The sequence below is a fragment of the Microcebus murinus genome, chromosome 6 (assembly GCF_040939455.1).
Source record: "Microcebus murinus isolate Inina chromosome 6, M.murinus_Inina_mat1.0, whole genome shotgun sequence".
NCBI classification, from domain to species: domain Eukaryota; kingdom Metazoa; phylum Chordata; class Mammalia; order Primates; family Cheirogaleidae; genus Microcebus; species Microcebus murinus.
Genome location: NC_134109.1, coordinates 62,625,768 through 62,641,341, shown reverse-complemented (window position 1 = coordinate 62,641,341; position 15,574 = coordinate 62,625,768). Strand labels below are relative to the sequence as shown.

Here is a 15,574-nt window from a genome sequence, read left to right as displayed (position 1 = left end):
AAAAAAAATTAGCCAGGCATGGTGGTGCATGCCTGTAGTCCCAGCTACTCGGGAGGCTGAGGCAGTAGGATCGCTGAGTCCCGGAGATTGAGGTTGCTGTGAGCCAGGCTGACGCCACGGCACTCACTCTAGCCTGGGCAACAAAGTGAGACTCTGTCTCAAAAAAAAAAAAAAAAAAAAGTATCAGATCATCATAATTATTACATAACTGAAAAGATCCTCTTTAAAAAACAGTAGTCACAAACTGGTTCCCTGTCGCCCAAATCTGGCATGCGAGGCACTGGGGAAAAAAATTAGTTGCTAACATTTAAACATGAGAAGATTACACATAAAAATCTGGGTGTATATTCCCATACGGCCATAAATGGCTTAATCTAAAATGAGCAGGAGTCTCCAGCAGGCCACAGTTGTCACCTAGCCTGCTTTATTCACTTACATTATTTGCCAACTTCTATAACTTTTTATTTATTTATTTTTTTTAAGACAGAGTCTCACTCTGTCACCCCAGCTAGAGTGCCATGGCATCATCACAGCTCACTGCAACCTGAAACTCCTGGGCTCAAGCAATCTTCCTGCCTCAGCCTCTTGAATAGCTAGGTCTATAGGCATGCACCACTATGCCTGGCTATTTTTTTCTATTTTTAGTAGAGATGGGGTCTCTCTTGGCCAGACTGGGCTCAAACTCCTGAGCTCGAGCAATTCTCCTGCCTCAGTCTCCCACAATGCTAAGATTATGGGTGTGAGCCATTGTGCCTAGCCTCTATGGGTTTTTATTTAAATTTTTTTAAACTTCTTTGGATTTTCTATTTAAGTTTTCAACTCCTACTCTTTTACCATACTTGTGTCCTCTGGCTTGGGCCAATATTCTAGATTCTATGACACTATCTCAGAAGTCAAAGGACAGCTTTCACCCACCTAACGTTGTCTTCTCAAGTCCATGTGCTGCTTTAGCCATCTGGGTTGTCCCCTCTCAATCAGTACTACCACCTGCCTATTACCATCCATGCATGACAGGGCACTGACAGTGTTAAAAAAAAACAAAAAAACCAACTTAGGTTATTTTCAGAAATGTAACTTTTAAGGAACAAATAAAAATGCTAACAATGCTAAGAAATTCATTTTTACAGAGACAACATGAATTCTGGATGCTTACTTTAAAAAAATCCTCCTTGGCTGGGCGAGGTGGCTCACGCCTGTAATCCTAGCACTCTGGGAGGCCGAGGCAGGAGGATCGCTTGTGCTCAGGAGTTTGAAAATGGTATGAGCAAGAAAGAGACCCCGTCTCTACTAAAAAAAATAGAAAGAAATTAATTGGCCAACTAAAAATATATACAAAAAATTAGCCAGGTATGGTGGCACATGCCTGTAGTCCCAGCTACTCGGGAGGCTGAGGCAGAAGGATTGCTTGAGCCCAAGAGTTTGAGGTTGCTGTGAACTAGGCTAATGCCACAGCACTCTAGGCCCAGGCAACAGAGTGAGATTGTCTCAAAAAAATTTTAAAAAAAAAGAAAAAGAAAAAAACCCTCTTTTCTGAGAGGTACAATGGTTTGCACGTATAATCCTAGCACTTTAGGAGGCCGGGGTGGGAGGATTGCTTGAGGCCAGGAGTTCAAGACCATCCTGGGCAACATAGTGAGACCCTACCTCTACTTAAAATTTAAAAAACAAAAAAAATTAGCTGGGCAGAGTGGCACGTGCCCACAGTCCCAGCAGTTCGGGAGGCTGAGTTGGAAGCATGGCTTGAGCCCAGGAGTTAAAGGCTGCAGTGAGCAATGATTGTTCCACTGCACACCAGCCTGGGTGGCAGAGACCCTGTCTCCTCACAAAGATATTAATAAAAAAATTAGCCAGGTGTAGTGGTACACATCTGTAGTCCTACCTACCCTGGGGGCTGAGGTAGGAGAGTTCAAGGTTGTGATGAGCTATGATTGCACCACTGTACTCCAGCCTGGGTGACAGAGTGTGACCCTGTCTCTTAAAACAAAAACCCTCTTTTCCTTTTTTAAATGATCAAAGTAAATTGGCCAAAATATTCACAATTAAGGATAAAGTTAATAAATGCTAGAAAAATAATTTCTGGAAGAAATCTACTCACTATATGTAGAAGGTGAAAAGCAAGTTCGTACTTAATACCTATGACTGAGGGGGAAAAATAACCTCAGTATCAAAGAGAAAATTTCTTATAATTACCAGGGCAAGTCAAATTCCTATCTTAAGAGTCAAATTACCCTTTCTAGAAGTCATTAGGACTGCTGAAGAGACATTTTTTCCTTAGGCAGCAACAATATTGTGGTGTAAAACGATCTATCAAAAAGGAAAAAAGCTAACACAATGTGATAATAAATAATTCAGTAAAAAGCTTGACATCATAAGCAAGACAAAGTTATCTCTAACACTCTCAATACATTCCTCATAAAAATTACTCCTAAAGGAAGTAAACAATTCATATTGTTAATCTCACATCTAAACGCCCAAGTCTAAAATGCACCTGAGAGCTCCACACATGCCCTGTCAATGTGATAAGCAAACACATTTCGCAAATAGCTCCTGCTGCTCTTATCTGAAGTCTCACTTTAGAAAGATGTGTACAAATTTAGTTTATGTAACCTGCTGTATGTTTTATCATAACTACAACTGATGAAAGTATATTTTCCTATTTTTCCCTTATTTTCCATTCTTATGTTTCTGTTGAGAATATAAAGTAATTATAAAGTGAACATAGATTTAATATCCATATATATTTAGATATATTTTTCAAAGTATGGTTAGTTGCTACTTGAAAAAAGGATTTCATGAAACAACTGCTAGGTTGGGTGTGGCAGCTTATGCCTGTAATCCCTGTACTTTTGAGAGGTTTGCGGCAGGAATGCTTGAAGCCAGGAGGTTTGAGACCTGCCTGGGCAACACAGTGAGACCCAGTAACAAGGAAAAGGGAAAAGGAAAAGGAATAGGAAAAGGAAAAGGAAAAGGAAAAGGAAAAGGAAAGGAAAGGAAAGAGAAAAGAAAACTTAGCCAGGCATGGTGGCACATGGCTGTAGTCCTAGCTACTCAGGAGGATGAAGCAGAAGGATCACTTGAATCCAGGAGATCACGGCTGCAGTGTGCTATGATTGTGCCACTGTAATTCAGCCTGAGCAACAGAGCAAGACTATCTCTAAAAATATTAATTAAAAAAAGAATAAAATAACTGTTGCTCCAAATGCAATGCTAGCCATTTTTAAGAATAGCTAATATTTATTCAATATTTACTATAGTCTAGACAGTACTCTAAGTGCTTTACATTTATTTTCTTGACTGATGTGCAAAACTGTCTATAAGGCAATTTTTTTTTTTTTTTTTTTTGAGTCTCACTCTGTTGCCTAGACTAGAGTGCCATGGCGTCAGCCTAGCTCACAGCAACCTCAAACTCCTGGGCTCAAGCAATCCTTGTACCTCAGCCTCCCAAGTAGCTGGGACTACAGGCATGTGCCACCATGCTCGGCTAATTTTTTGTATATATTTTTAGTTGGCCAATTAATTTCTTTCTATTTTTTTTAGTAGAGACGGGGTCTCGCTCTTGCTCAGGTGGTTTCAAACTCCTAACCTTGAGTGATCCTCCTGCTTCGGCCTCCCAAGAGTGCTAGGATCACAGGTGTAAGCCACCGCACCTGGCCAAGGCACTTATTTTTATTAGCACTATTTTACAGATAAGGAAATTGAGGCACAGAGAAGCTAAGTAACTTTGCTAAGGTCACACTGAACCTAGGTTGTACAATTAGGCAATCTGACTCTAGATATATTTGCTCTAACCACAATATACTAAGCTGCCACCTTTTTATCCAATCAAACCTCTCAAAAATCCCAGAAGCCAGACATTTTTAAAAAGCTTAGAATTCATAAATAATTTGTAGATAGTATGAAACTATTAATATGTATTACTACGCTGTTTTCCAAATACAGAATATCGGGTTTCTTCCTTTAATAGTTTGGGAATCTCTCATTAAAACAAAGTTAGGGATTTTTATCTAAAAGATTTCTTGGGGTATTTAATAAAATTAATGTGTATTATGACTCTCCATGAAAGTAATAATTAATCAAAATGTTACTAGCACCTAAGGAACTTCTAGACTTAAGCATGGTGCTCCAAGAAGAAACATTAACATGTACCTGTCATGATCATTTATCCTATATTTTTAAAAGGTATACAAGAATATTAATTCTATTACTTTACAGCCAAATATTATATGTGCTTACCCTAGAACCAATAACTGAACTAAGTTATAAAGGCCTTTACATGCTTTTTACACTACCAGTTTCTCTGGGCACTATTTACTTTTTTTTTTTTTTTTGAGACAGAGTCTCACTTTATTGTCCAGGCTAGAGTGAGTGCCGTGGCGTCAGCCTAGCTCACAGCAACCTCAAACTCCTGGGCTTGAGTGATCCTTCTGCCTCAGCCTCCCGAGTAGCTGGGACTACAGGCATGCGCCACCATGCCCGGCTAATTTTTTTATATATATATCAGTTGGCCAATTAATTTCTTTCTATTTATAGTAGAGACGGGGTCTCGCTCTTGCTCAGGCTGGTTTTGAACTCCTGACCTTGAGCAATCCTCCCAAGAGCTAGGATTACAGGCGTGAGCCACAGCGCCCGGCCTTATTTACTTTTTTAATAATAACTGCCGTACTTTGTATATGATAGATACTCCTAGTTATTCCATCACAATGTTCATCCCTGAGGTCTTCAATGTTGAGAAAAGCAGGCACCGGGAACCAGACCTAATGTACTAACGTACTGTCTAAATTATGCTTTTCAAACTGGGATGACTCCAGCAGTGTGCCAATAGAATAAACATGAAGCATATTATTAATACTAGAGGATCAAATTTTACTTAAAGATTTTCTCCTGAATATTAATTTTAAACATTATTTTATATTAAAATACACATTTAATATGCAATATTAGGCAAAATTAATAAAACATTTCAAAATAAAACATGACACTTCAAAGAAATTCTGAGCATTACAATGCCTTTCTGGATTTCCTTTAACAAAATCACTCCCCTCTGCTGGTAAGAATACTGGTTTATAGAAAAGCTTAAGAACTACTAAGCTACTAAGAAGTTAAACTACATGAAATCACCATTTTTGTAGGTTAAAAAATGGCTGAATATTAGCAATTCATGATTCAAATTAAGTACCATGCTCAGTCTTCAAAGATCAGACATAGGATATAAGAGGCTAATTTCTGTACTTTGCATAGAATTCTTTCCTTTCACCCAGTGACTTTCTTAGCCTAGAGTAACATGTATGTGAATATTACTGACTACTAATAGAAAAAGGAACCACAAGGGGGCCAATTTTCCAAGGCCAAGATTTTCTATTCTAAAGTTACTCCAAAGCCGCCTCCAAGAGCAGTTAACAACTGTATTACCAACAATAGTTTTAACTCATCTGAAAATGAATCAACTTCAAATTTATGTAGGCAATGGTTTCAAACAAACATACAAGCTGCTGATTATGCCAATCCTTGTACAAAGTGCTAACATAATTTTCTCTAAGGTTTATAGATCTATTTTGGTAGAGTTGGAAACATTATGTTGAAATTCGTTGAGGAAAAAATGTATTCCTAATCTTTTTGGTCATTTTAATTTCTTAACATGATCATATCATTTTCAAGAGAGAAAAGAGGAAAATCACAAATAATCAAGGAGGACATCACACACTAAATAAGATAGGTGTATTGGACTGTTTGGTTAGTTTTTTTTCCTTCCAGAGCATACAAAGAACAATTTCCAAAATGAAAAGGTCATTAAGTAGTAAATGAAACTAATTCCAGAAAGTATCAAGTGTCTAAAGTTTTGAGATATGTCTCAAACTTAAATTTCAATTACTTTCTTTGACTCTCCCTTCTCTAAAAGACATGACAATGGCCTCAACTCAGCCTTCAGTCTTTAGTTTCTCAGTCTTATTAAAAAAGCATAAAGCAAGCCAAGTGATGTGGCATGTGCTCGTAGTGCCAGCTACTAGTAAGTCTGAGGAGTTGGAGGACAGCCTGGACAATACAACAAGACACCCCTGCCCCCACTCTTACAAAGGGTAAACAAAAAACACCCAACTCTCAAGGGACTGCCATACTTCAGGAAACAAGGGTAAGTCTTAAAATTCAAACCTTTCTCAAAAATATAGTAATTAGCTTTAATCTAGAAATAAGCTGGATCATCATTCTACTCTGATCTTAGATTTTGATCTGTGATTCCGGCTTTTCAAAATTATATGTTACAAAATAGGAACTCACAAGTTACACAGAGCATTAGGTCATGCTTGAGATGTTGCCTAAGAAAGGCTGCCCCTGGCAGAAAGAAAATGAGGTCCTTTTGTTAAATCTCCTTTTGCTATATACGAAGGATCCTACAGTTGGTTTGCTGACACACTTAACCATTATGCTTCAACAGATTCAGGGTAAAATAGTTACTGAAGCAAGTGATTTATAAGTCATTTATAATTTTAGAGTTCTTTAACACAGTTACAGCTTGATGATTTTTAAATCTTGTCTGTACTGTGATTCCATCTTTGAGTCTGAAATACCCTGCTTCTTTCTTTCCACAGTAATCTGAAATCTGGCTAAAAAAAATTTTATTTTAAAATTTGGCTAAAAAAAATCACTTGCTTCAGAAAAGAGCAGGAAAATCTCTGGCAATGAAATTCAAACCTATGTCATTAATCCGTATGAACTTAGTCTTTCTAATTCTCTATAACAACCCTAAATATATACTGGTCATCATTAGCTAATACTTTAAAATGTTTACTATACAATGATTTAAACTCAATAGGAAATAATTTGATTTAGCTAAATGGCTCAAAATTACATGTATGTTAAATCTAATATTATAAATGCAAAAACTTTTATAGCCAATACTGAGATTTTAGAAAAGCTGGTAGTTGTGTATAAATAGTGACAGGACAGTACATGGTCCAACTCTTTTTGGAAAACAAAAATATATCAGATGTCACAAAAACATTAAAATCATTTGACAAAAACATCCAGTTTCTGAAAATTGATAATGAAAGAAAAAGAAAAATATAAGAATAAAGTGTTAATTATAGCACTATAAAAGTAAAAACAGGAAATAACTTATAAGCCCAACACTGGAGAAATGGTTAGTTTGACACAAAAAATATTAGGCTCTCATTAAAAATTATGAAAACTACAGAGTAAAAGTTTTACATGTTAAGAGAGAGACCTAAAAATAAAGCAGTATTTACCAAAGAGTGTTCTGTAGAATAGTGCCAACCCCCCCCAGAACAAGTGCTCTGTTGGGAGGGGGTTGAGGGGGAGCATTCAAATCAAAAGACTTTTGGGAAATGCCAAACTCACAGTTTTCTTTACCAGAGTTTCTCCATACATGTAATATAGTAATGTGCACACTGTGTATGACAAAAGGGTGTTTTCAACATGCATTTAACGTTTCTCAACATATTTTAACTATAGACCTCTCCCTGGCAAGAAGCTCATGGAACTGGTGTTCTATAGAAGATAATCTTCGAAATACTAATCATTAAAAACTACCATACGTCAAAAAACTTAAAGATTCCTTTTGTTAATACTATGATAGAATTTTTTTTATTAGGATATGTAACAAGGATATAGATGGCCTTCTACTTATAAGAGGCCTTTTTTTTTTTTTTTGAGACAGAGTCTCACTTTGTTGCCCAGGCTAGAGTGAGTGCTGTGGCATCAGCCTAGCTCACAGCAACCTCAATCTCCTGGGCTCAAGCAATCCTTCTGCCTCAGCCTCCCTAGTAGCTGGGACTACAGGCATGCGCCACCACACCCGGCTAATTTTTTGTATATATATTTTTAGTTGGTCGATTAATTTCTTTCTATTTTTGGTAGAGATGGGGTCTCGCTCAGGTTGGTTTCGAACTCCTGACCTCAAGCAATCCGCCCAAGAGGCCATTTTTGATTAATATTTTGGATCAAACATTTAACATTCGGAATTCTAAATACAAACAGAATCTTCTCTTAGCTACTCCTGGAATATGAATATAATAAGAAAAGACAGTTTTAATTAACTTAGCATATTCAAGATTTATCAGTTCACATAAAAATTTGTGTTATTCACACTTTCACATAGCTCACTGCAGCCCCCACCTCTTACACTCAGGCCATCCTCTTACCTCAGCCTCTGTTATTGCTGCGACTACAGGCGCTTGCCACCATGCTCAGCTAATTTTTCTTATTTTTTGTAGAGATGGGGTCTCACTATGTTGCTCAGGCTGGTCTTGGACTCCTGGCCTCAAGCAATCCTCCCACTTCAACCTTCCAAACTGCTAGGATTACAGGCATGAGCCATTTTTTTGAGATAGGGTCTCTCACTAATGCCCAGACTGCAGTGCAGTGATGTCACCATAGCTTACTGCAAACCTCAAACTCCTGGACTCAAGAGATCTTCCTGCCTCAGCCTCCCAAGTAGCTGCAACTATAGGTACATGCCACCATGCCTGGCTAACTTATTTTTTGTAGAGACAAGGTTTTGCTATTGCCTAAGGTGGCCTCAAGTGATCCTCGCACCTCAGCATCCCAAAGTGCTAGGATTACAGGCATGAGTCACCACACTTAGCCTATTCACACTTTCAAGTATGTTTCATATACACACCCTTTCCAAAGTAAAAATTGCTTGTTGCACCATTAAATTTTAAATTTTGATTTTTGGAATTCTGAATATAAATTCCTGTAAAATCAAATAAATCATGTCTCCCAAGTCATACCACAGAAGCTTAACTATAACATGTACCAGGCACAGCACTAACTAAGATCTTATTTTAATATAGAATGAAAATACATCCAGTATACCAAGATTCCAAGAATATTTCCTGCAAACTTGGTAGGAATGAGAAGAATGTTGCTTCCCACCACTGCATGATACAAAGCAATAAGAACAGCAAATACAGCTCCAAAAACTGACGGGGAACACATCATATAGGGTATAAAATTTAGGGAGGAAAAGGAAAGAAAAAGGAGTTACCAGGACAAGGAATTTATAAGTTGAGGTGAGAAAGGACCAGAGGTGGGATGAAATTTACTTGGCCTTCCTCTTTTGTTTTTCCAAAGTACTGCATCCCTAAGAGGGATGAGAAAAGTGGCATAAACTGGATTCAATGAAGGAGATTGCCAATGGAAGCCCCAGATGGAGTATAACTGTTTCTGGGCAGTTCTTCCAGATTGCAAAAGAGAAAACCCCTGAAGTATAAAAGGAAGTGTTCTGGCGGGAAGACCAGGCAGTAGGAACCAACTTTAATAAAGCAATGATAGGAAAAGGAATATTTTTTGAAGATATACTCACTAAAACCTTTTCATTCGCTATCATTTAATACTTATAACACTGAAACTTAGTATTATTATTCTCATTTTACAGATGAAGATAATGAGTTAAGAAATCTGTCCCAAGGCTAAATTGCTATTTCAGTGGAAGAAAGTAGGTAACATTCACGTCTGTCTATTTCAACACCAATGTTCCTTTAACTACTTTCTACAGTCTCTACAATAATAGCTGCTATTACTGACACAGTTATTGCCATAGCTGCTAAAGCACCAAATCCTTATAATTTGTTGTTCTTTTTCATCACTTTACTCTCTTATGTCTCCAGTACTTTGAGGCTTTTTGTTAAAGTGTTATGTCTTCTAGAGACATCAGCTTCCAGAGAGCACTTTCCATCTGGACAGTGAATCAGTAAGCCACTAAAAGTATTAGTCTTTGGCTATTCTTGACTATTTTTATCACTCTTCATTCCACATACCACCTCTCCCATCTACCCCTGGAAAGGGAGATTTCATTCTGGACACTTAGGAATGCCAGAAGCAGATTTTAAGATTAAATTTTACTCTTTTTGCATCTTTCACCATACTCATCTGAAAACAAGTACTCAGTACCTAGCCAAGAATCCAGTATCAGGAAGCAAAAAACAAACAAAAGTCTATATAGTAATTGTTTCAGAACTCATGGATTTTATGGATATAAAAGCCTATTCGTTCTTAGTTTAGACATGACCAATAATCCAGTTATCTGGGTTCCAGCTAGAGAAACACAGTAAAGGAACTAACCCACTGAGAGCAGGAAGAATTCAGAGCAGGCAGTTAACAGTAATAGAACACAATGAACTACTATTTAATATAGATATTTTAAAAAGCAGAGCAATATGGGGCTACTTAGTGTAACAGCAAAGTATATGAGATGCCAATATTCCCCCAGCACAGCAGGGTTTACAAGAGAGGTCAGGAACTCTTGGTCAATTTTCAAAATAGCTCATGCAATCTGCCACTTAGTGCTTCCTAGTTTAGCCATTAGACCCTACTTGCTTTAGAATCTTCCTTTTCCCCTCCACTAACTACCCATAGCTCTTACATCCTGGTTAGAATTCACAAAATCACCCTTAATCCACTCATGGTTCCCACTTTTAATTCACAACATACCTCACAGAATACCTAGCCTAGAATTCAGCTACATTTCTGACCTATTAGAGCCCCACTTGAGGACTTTCCTTGACAGACACTTTCTCACTTCCTGCCAGATGTCCAGCTAGGCTCTTTCCAAGTAGAGCTCCCTGGAATAATTCCATATAACTCTGCCTTCTGGCTGCCACTTTCATGGCCTACCCACGTAATATAGTAAACATACCATTTGTTACATCAAACCCCTAAGCTGGTCTGGGGCATCACTCCATAAATTAAACTAACTGATATTTCTGTAGCTAAAGATAGGCATAGTCACCCAAGAAGGGATAAATAATGACTACAAATATTTTTGCATCAGTTGAGGCCTTGTTTTGCTGCCAAACGAGTCAAGAAAAAAACTTTTCAGAGGCTTTTGGACTCTGGAATTAAGACTAAGAGATTTTAGGCCTGGCGTGGTGGCTCACACCTGTAATCCTAGCACTCTGGGAGGCCAAGGTAGGAGGATCGCTCAAGGTCAGGAGTTCGAAACCAGCCTGAGCAAAAGCGAGACCCTGTCTCTACTATAAATAGAAAGAAATTAATTAGCCAACTAATATATATAGAAAAAAAATGTAGCTGGGCATGGTGGCGCATACCTGTAGTCCCAGCTACTCGGAAGGCTGAGGCAGGAGGATTGCTTGAGCCCAGGAGTTTGAGGTTGCTGTGAGCTAGGCTGATGCCACAGCACTCACTCTAGCCTGGGCAACAAAGTAAGACTCTGTCTCAAAAAAAAAAAAAAAAAAAGACTAAGGGATTTTATACCTATATGTTAGTTTTTATTTTCGAGTAACTTTACTTACATAAAAATGTATTACCTGTATTAAGTGAGGTGTTATTTTGTGTACAGACACAAAAATATGTATATATTAACATATAGAAACCCACAAATGCAACAGAAAAGGATATCAATGTTGTTGTCTATGTACCCATAAATAGACATTACTTGGGCAATAAGGACAACTAAGTTACCGAAAAAATACATCCATAAAACATTTTATTTAATAAAATTAGCACTATACTATGGTTTTAAGATTAGCAGAAGTATATGCACAGCTTTAAATATTTAGAATTATCACCTCCAAGTTTTCCTTCTTTTGTGTCACAGATCTAGCTCCAATTTCTTAGGCAGATAACTAACATAATGCTTTAATATGGCTATATCATGCTTCTTTTCTAGAATAAGTACTTTTTTTTTTTTTTTTTTTTTTTGAGACAGAGTCTCACTCTGTTGCCCGGGCTAGAGTGCGTTAGCCTAGCTCACAGCAACCTCAAACTCCTGGGTTCAAGCGATCCTCCTGCCTCAGCCTCCAGGGTAGCTGGGACTATAGGCACACGCCACTGTGCTCAGCTAATTTTTTTTTTCTATTTTTACTTGTTTGGCTAATTTCTTTCTATTTATAGTAGAGATGACGTCTTGCTCTTGCTCAGGCTGGTCTCGAACTCCTGACCTCAAGCAATCCTCTTGTCTTGGCCTCCCAGAATACTAGGATTACTAGGCATGAGCCACTGTGCCCAGCCTAGAATAAGTATCTTTTAAGTTGTTATTATTATTTTAAAAAAAAAAGCCCAAGCATTTACCTTATATAATAATGAAAAAACAAGATTAAGAATTAAAACTGAACTTAACCTATTTCTCCCTACAAAACATTTAATGATTAAACATTCAGAGTTCTAATATAGGGACCCACAAATTTTTCTTTAGAATAACAGTCAGTAAATACCTTCAGGCTTTGTGGGCCATACAGTCCCTATCTCAACTACTCATAAACAACACCTCAACAGCCGTAAGCAAATAAGCATGGTTGTGTTCCAATAATACCTTATAAAAATTACCAGCAGGAGAGATGTGACCCACAAACTGTAGGTTACCAACCACTATTCTAATCCAAAAAATTCAGACAAGGGATTCAATTAAATGAAATAGGCAAGTCTGTACTAATTCCTTGGGCCCCAGTTAATTGATTTCTTAAATGAGATTTAATAACAGTTTCTCCCTGTCTCCTTAAAAAGCAGAAGTGCTTTTTATATAAGAGGACTATGGTCATATTAAACGATTATTCAAATTCTTCAATTATACTATGGGATAATTCATGAACCACAAAAGAGTCAATAAAACTTTTTTTTTTTAATTTTTTTTATTTTTTTGAGACAGAGTCTCGCTTTGTTGCCCAGGCTAGAGTGAGTGCCATGGCGGCAGCCTAGCTCACAGCAACCTCAAACTCCTGGGCTCAAGCTATCCTGCTGCCTCAGCCTCCTGAGTAGCTGGGACTACAGGCATGCACCACCATGCCCGGTTAATTTTTTTTTCTATATAAATTAGTTGGCCAATTGCTTTCTTTCTATTTATAGTAGAGACAGGGTCTCACTCTTGCTCAGGCTGGTTTCGAACTCCTGACCTCGAGCAATCCACCCACCTTGGCCTCCCAGAGTGCTAGGATTACAGGCGTGAGCCACCTAGCCCGGCCATCAATAAAACTTTTTAAAAAGGCAATGTCATTAAACTGGTTAACCAGGATTTAGAATAAAATAATTTTGTAATTAAAAAAAAATCCAGAATTTAACCCTTATTTTATTCACAATTAAGAAAGGCTCATAAAGATTATTATAAACTGCCTCAATTTCTTTGAAATAAAGCTAGAAGGAAGATACCATGCATTGGTTAAAGACAAGTAAAAAAGTAACTTTTTTCTGTAGAGAATGTATTTGTTAAACTAATACAGTTAATTTTAATTAATAATTTAAGAATTAAAAAGGTATTTTGGAGTTATATATTTTTGTCACTACAGTCAGATACAGGCTATGCAGTGGCTCCTGCCTCTAAACCCAGTCCTTCGGGAGGCTAAGGTGGGATTGCTTGAGCCCAGGAATTTGAGGCTGCAGTCAGCTATGATCACACCACTACACTCCATTCTAGGCAACAAACTGACTTCCATCTCTTAAAAAGTCAGATATTAATATAATCATAAATAAAGAAAATGGAAAATAAAAGTGGCCTAATCTAAGATCCATAAATAGTGGAGGAGCTTAGCTAGAATTCAGGTCTCCTAATTTTCAGGTCGGGATTCTTTTTTTATTCCATAGCTATCTATGTAAAATAACTGCATTCCAAGGCACAACAAATCCAACCTCCAGTATTCTCCAACTGTGGTCATTATGTTATAAACTCTACCAGCTTACCCATTTTATTAAAGAAAAACATCAGTAGCATTAAAATGTTACACAAATCTCAGCTTCAATGCTTGTCTAAAATCACTTTCTCAAAGGCATACCACATAAAACGTTTAGAAAATGAAACAACACAATTCTCTACCCATCATCCGTCTAATGTCCAGCTGTAATGACACTTCTGCTTTCCCTACACCTTAAATAATTCCATTGAGAATATTTTTCTCAAAGTTCTTAACTATACTTGTGGCAACCCTTTTTAACCTCCTTAGACTTTTAACGTCTCCTCTACCCTGCTCACAAAAGGTGAATATTTGTAGAAAAAATGAATGCACGTAAAAACAGTATGTTAAACATGACCTTTAATGAAGAAGCCCAAGCTATTTGACTACCATTATCTAACTTGACAGTCAAGAAAATTACCTTACCAGGTGTATACGTTATTGTGATAACATAAGTACCACAAAAAAGCTTTTACAAAGTTTCTAAAGACTTTATAATCACTTGAAATGACGTCGTGCTGGCTGAGAGTAGGGTGAGAAGAGATGTTTACTCATATTAAGCAAAGGCTACCCCAGAAAAGTCTGCCTTTCCTTGAGAGAAGGACCGGCAATAGTTCTCCACAGGGAAGGCAGTATCTACTCTCTCTCTCCACTGCTCCCTTCTGGAAACTCGTCTCGAGGGTTGCGCTCAGAAAACGCCCGGGGCTCCGAGGAGCCTAGCCCGACGGCGGGGTTGGGGCCCCGCTCCCGGCTGACCACTCCCGGCGCCGCAGGAGCCGCAGGGCGGGTCCGGGGAGCGGCCGGCGGACTAGGAGGGCGCCAACCTCCTGACCTTCCCCGCGCGCCCGGCGTCCGGGGCTCCCGCTGGCGGGCAGAGTCCACGCCTACCTGTTGTACTCGGGGGAAGCCACACTTTCCCGGAGCACCGGAGGAAAGGCCGATAGCACTAACCACCAGCCGACGCCGCGCCTTAGTCAGCCCCTCCTCAGCGGGCTCCGGCCCCTTGCGCCACCACACCTAGGCCCTCGACCCGTTCCCGCTCCCAGGGTCCTGGCTTCCTTCGCGACCACATCGCTGGCGCGACCACCCCGGGGAATCCCCCCGCCGCTCAACTGGCTGTGCTGGCCCGGGTGAGTTGTCCCAGCCAGCCGGCAAGCAGCCTGGACAACGCCCCCTTGCGCCTGGAGCCACCCCCTCTCCCGGGATTCCCGACTGCTTGCCTCCGGGGGTGCCCCTCAGCTCAGCGCTCGTCAGAGTCCTGCCACGTTAGCGGCTGCTCCGCAAAGCAAGGCAGCGACTGGATTTGCCGGGGACTGCGACTGCGAGGGAGTGGGGCGGGAGCGGCGCGCGCGGGGCGGGGCCGGAAAGCTAGCAGCAGCGAGCGCCGCGGGAGCTAGCGATTGGGAGCGCGCCCTGCGCCGCGCCGCCGGTTCTGAGGCCCCGCCAGTCGGCTGCCGAGCCATCGAGCGCCCACTCTGGCAGGCATGACTGCTCCACCGCCGAAGGAGCGATGGAGGAGACCACAGCCCTAGAGGAGGCCACAACTATTTTTGTTTATTTTTCTTGCAGGCCAGAATCCGGGGCTGCAGTATTGGGGCATCTGAAGGCAAAGACACAGATGGAGCCTGAAGAGATTCAGACAGGGCCAGTGCTGTGGGTGTAGATGGTGGAATGCTACACGTGGAAGGGACCCTTAGGAGCCTCGACTGTGGAGCCTGAGGTAAAGTGACTTGCTCAAGGTCACACAGAGTCGATGGCAGAACTGAGACTAACAGCTTCTTGGCTTGAGTCGTGTGCGTTTTCCCACTGTAATCAGCGTTTTGAATGTAATAATTCAATCTCAAACTTACAAAAATTTGCAAGTATAATACAAAGAACTTTTTCCCCCCGAACTTTTAAGTTGCTGACACCACGCCATATTGTCCCTATGTATCTTT

General features: G+C 39.6%; 1 protein-coding gene across 9 annotated transcripts in view; it reads right to left on the bottom strand.

Annotated features, from left to right (window-relative positions):
* The window catches only part of HEATR5A (HEAT repeat containing 5A), a 117,523-nt gene extending 102,536 nt beyond the window's left edge, over positions 1–14,987 (bottom strand). For 2 of the 9 annotated variants that reach the window (XM_076004131.1, XM_076004132.1), the window contains exon 1: positions 916–1,499. The gene's annotated coding sequence lies outside the window, so the exon portion shown is untranslated. The other 7 variants (XM_076004128.1, XM_012773448.2, XM_012773445.2 and 4 more) reach the window with 7 other exon arrangements.
* Between the last annotated feature and the right edge of the window lie 587 nt (positions 14,988–15,574).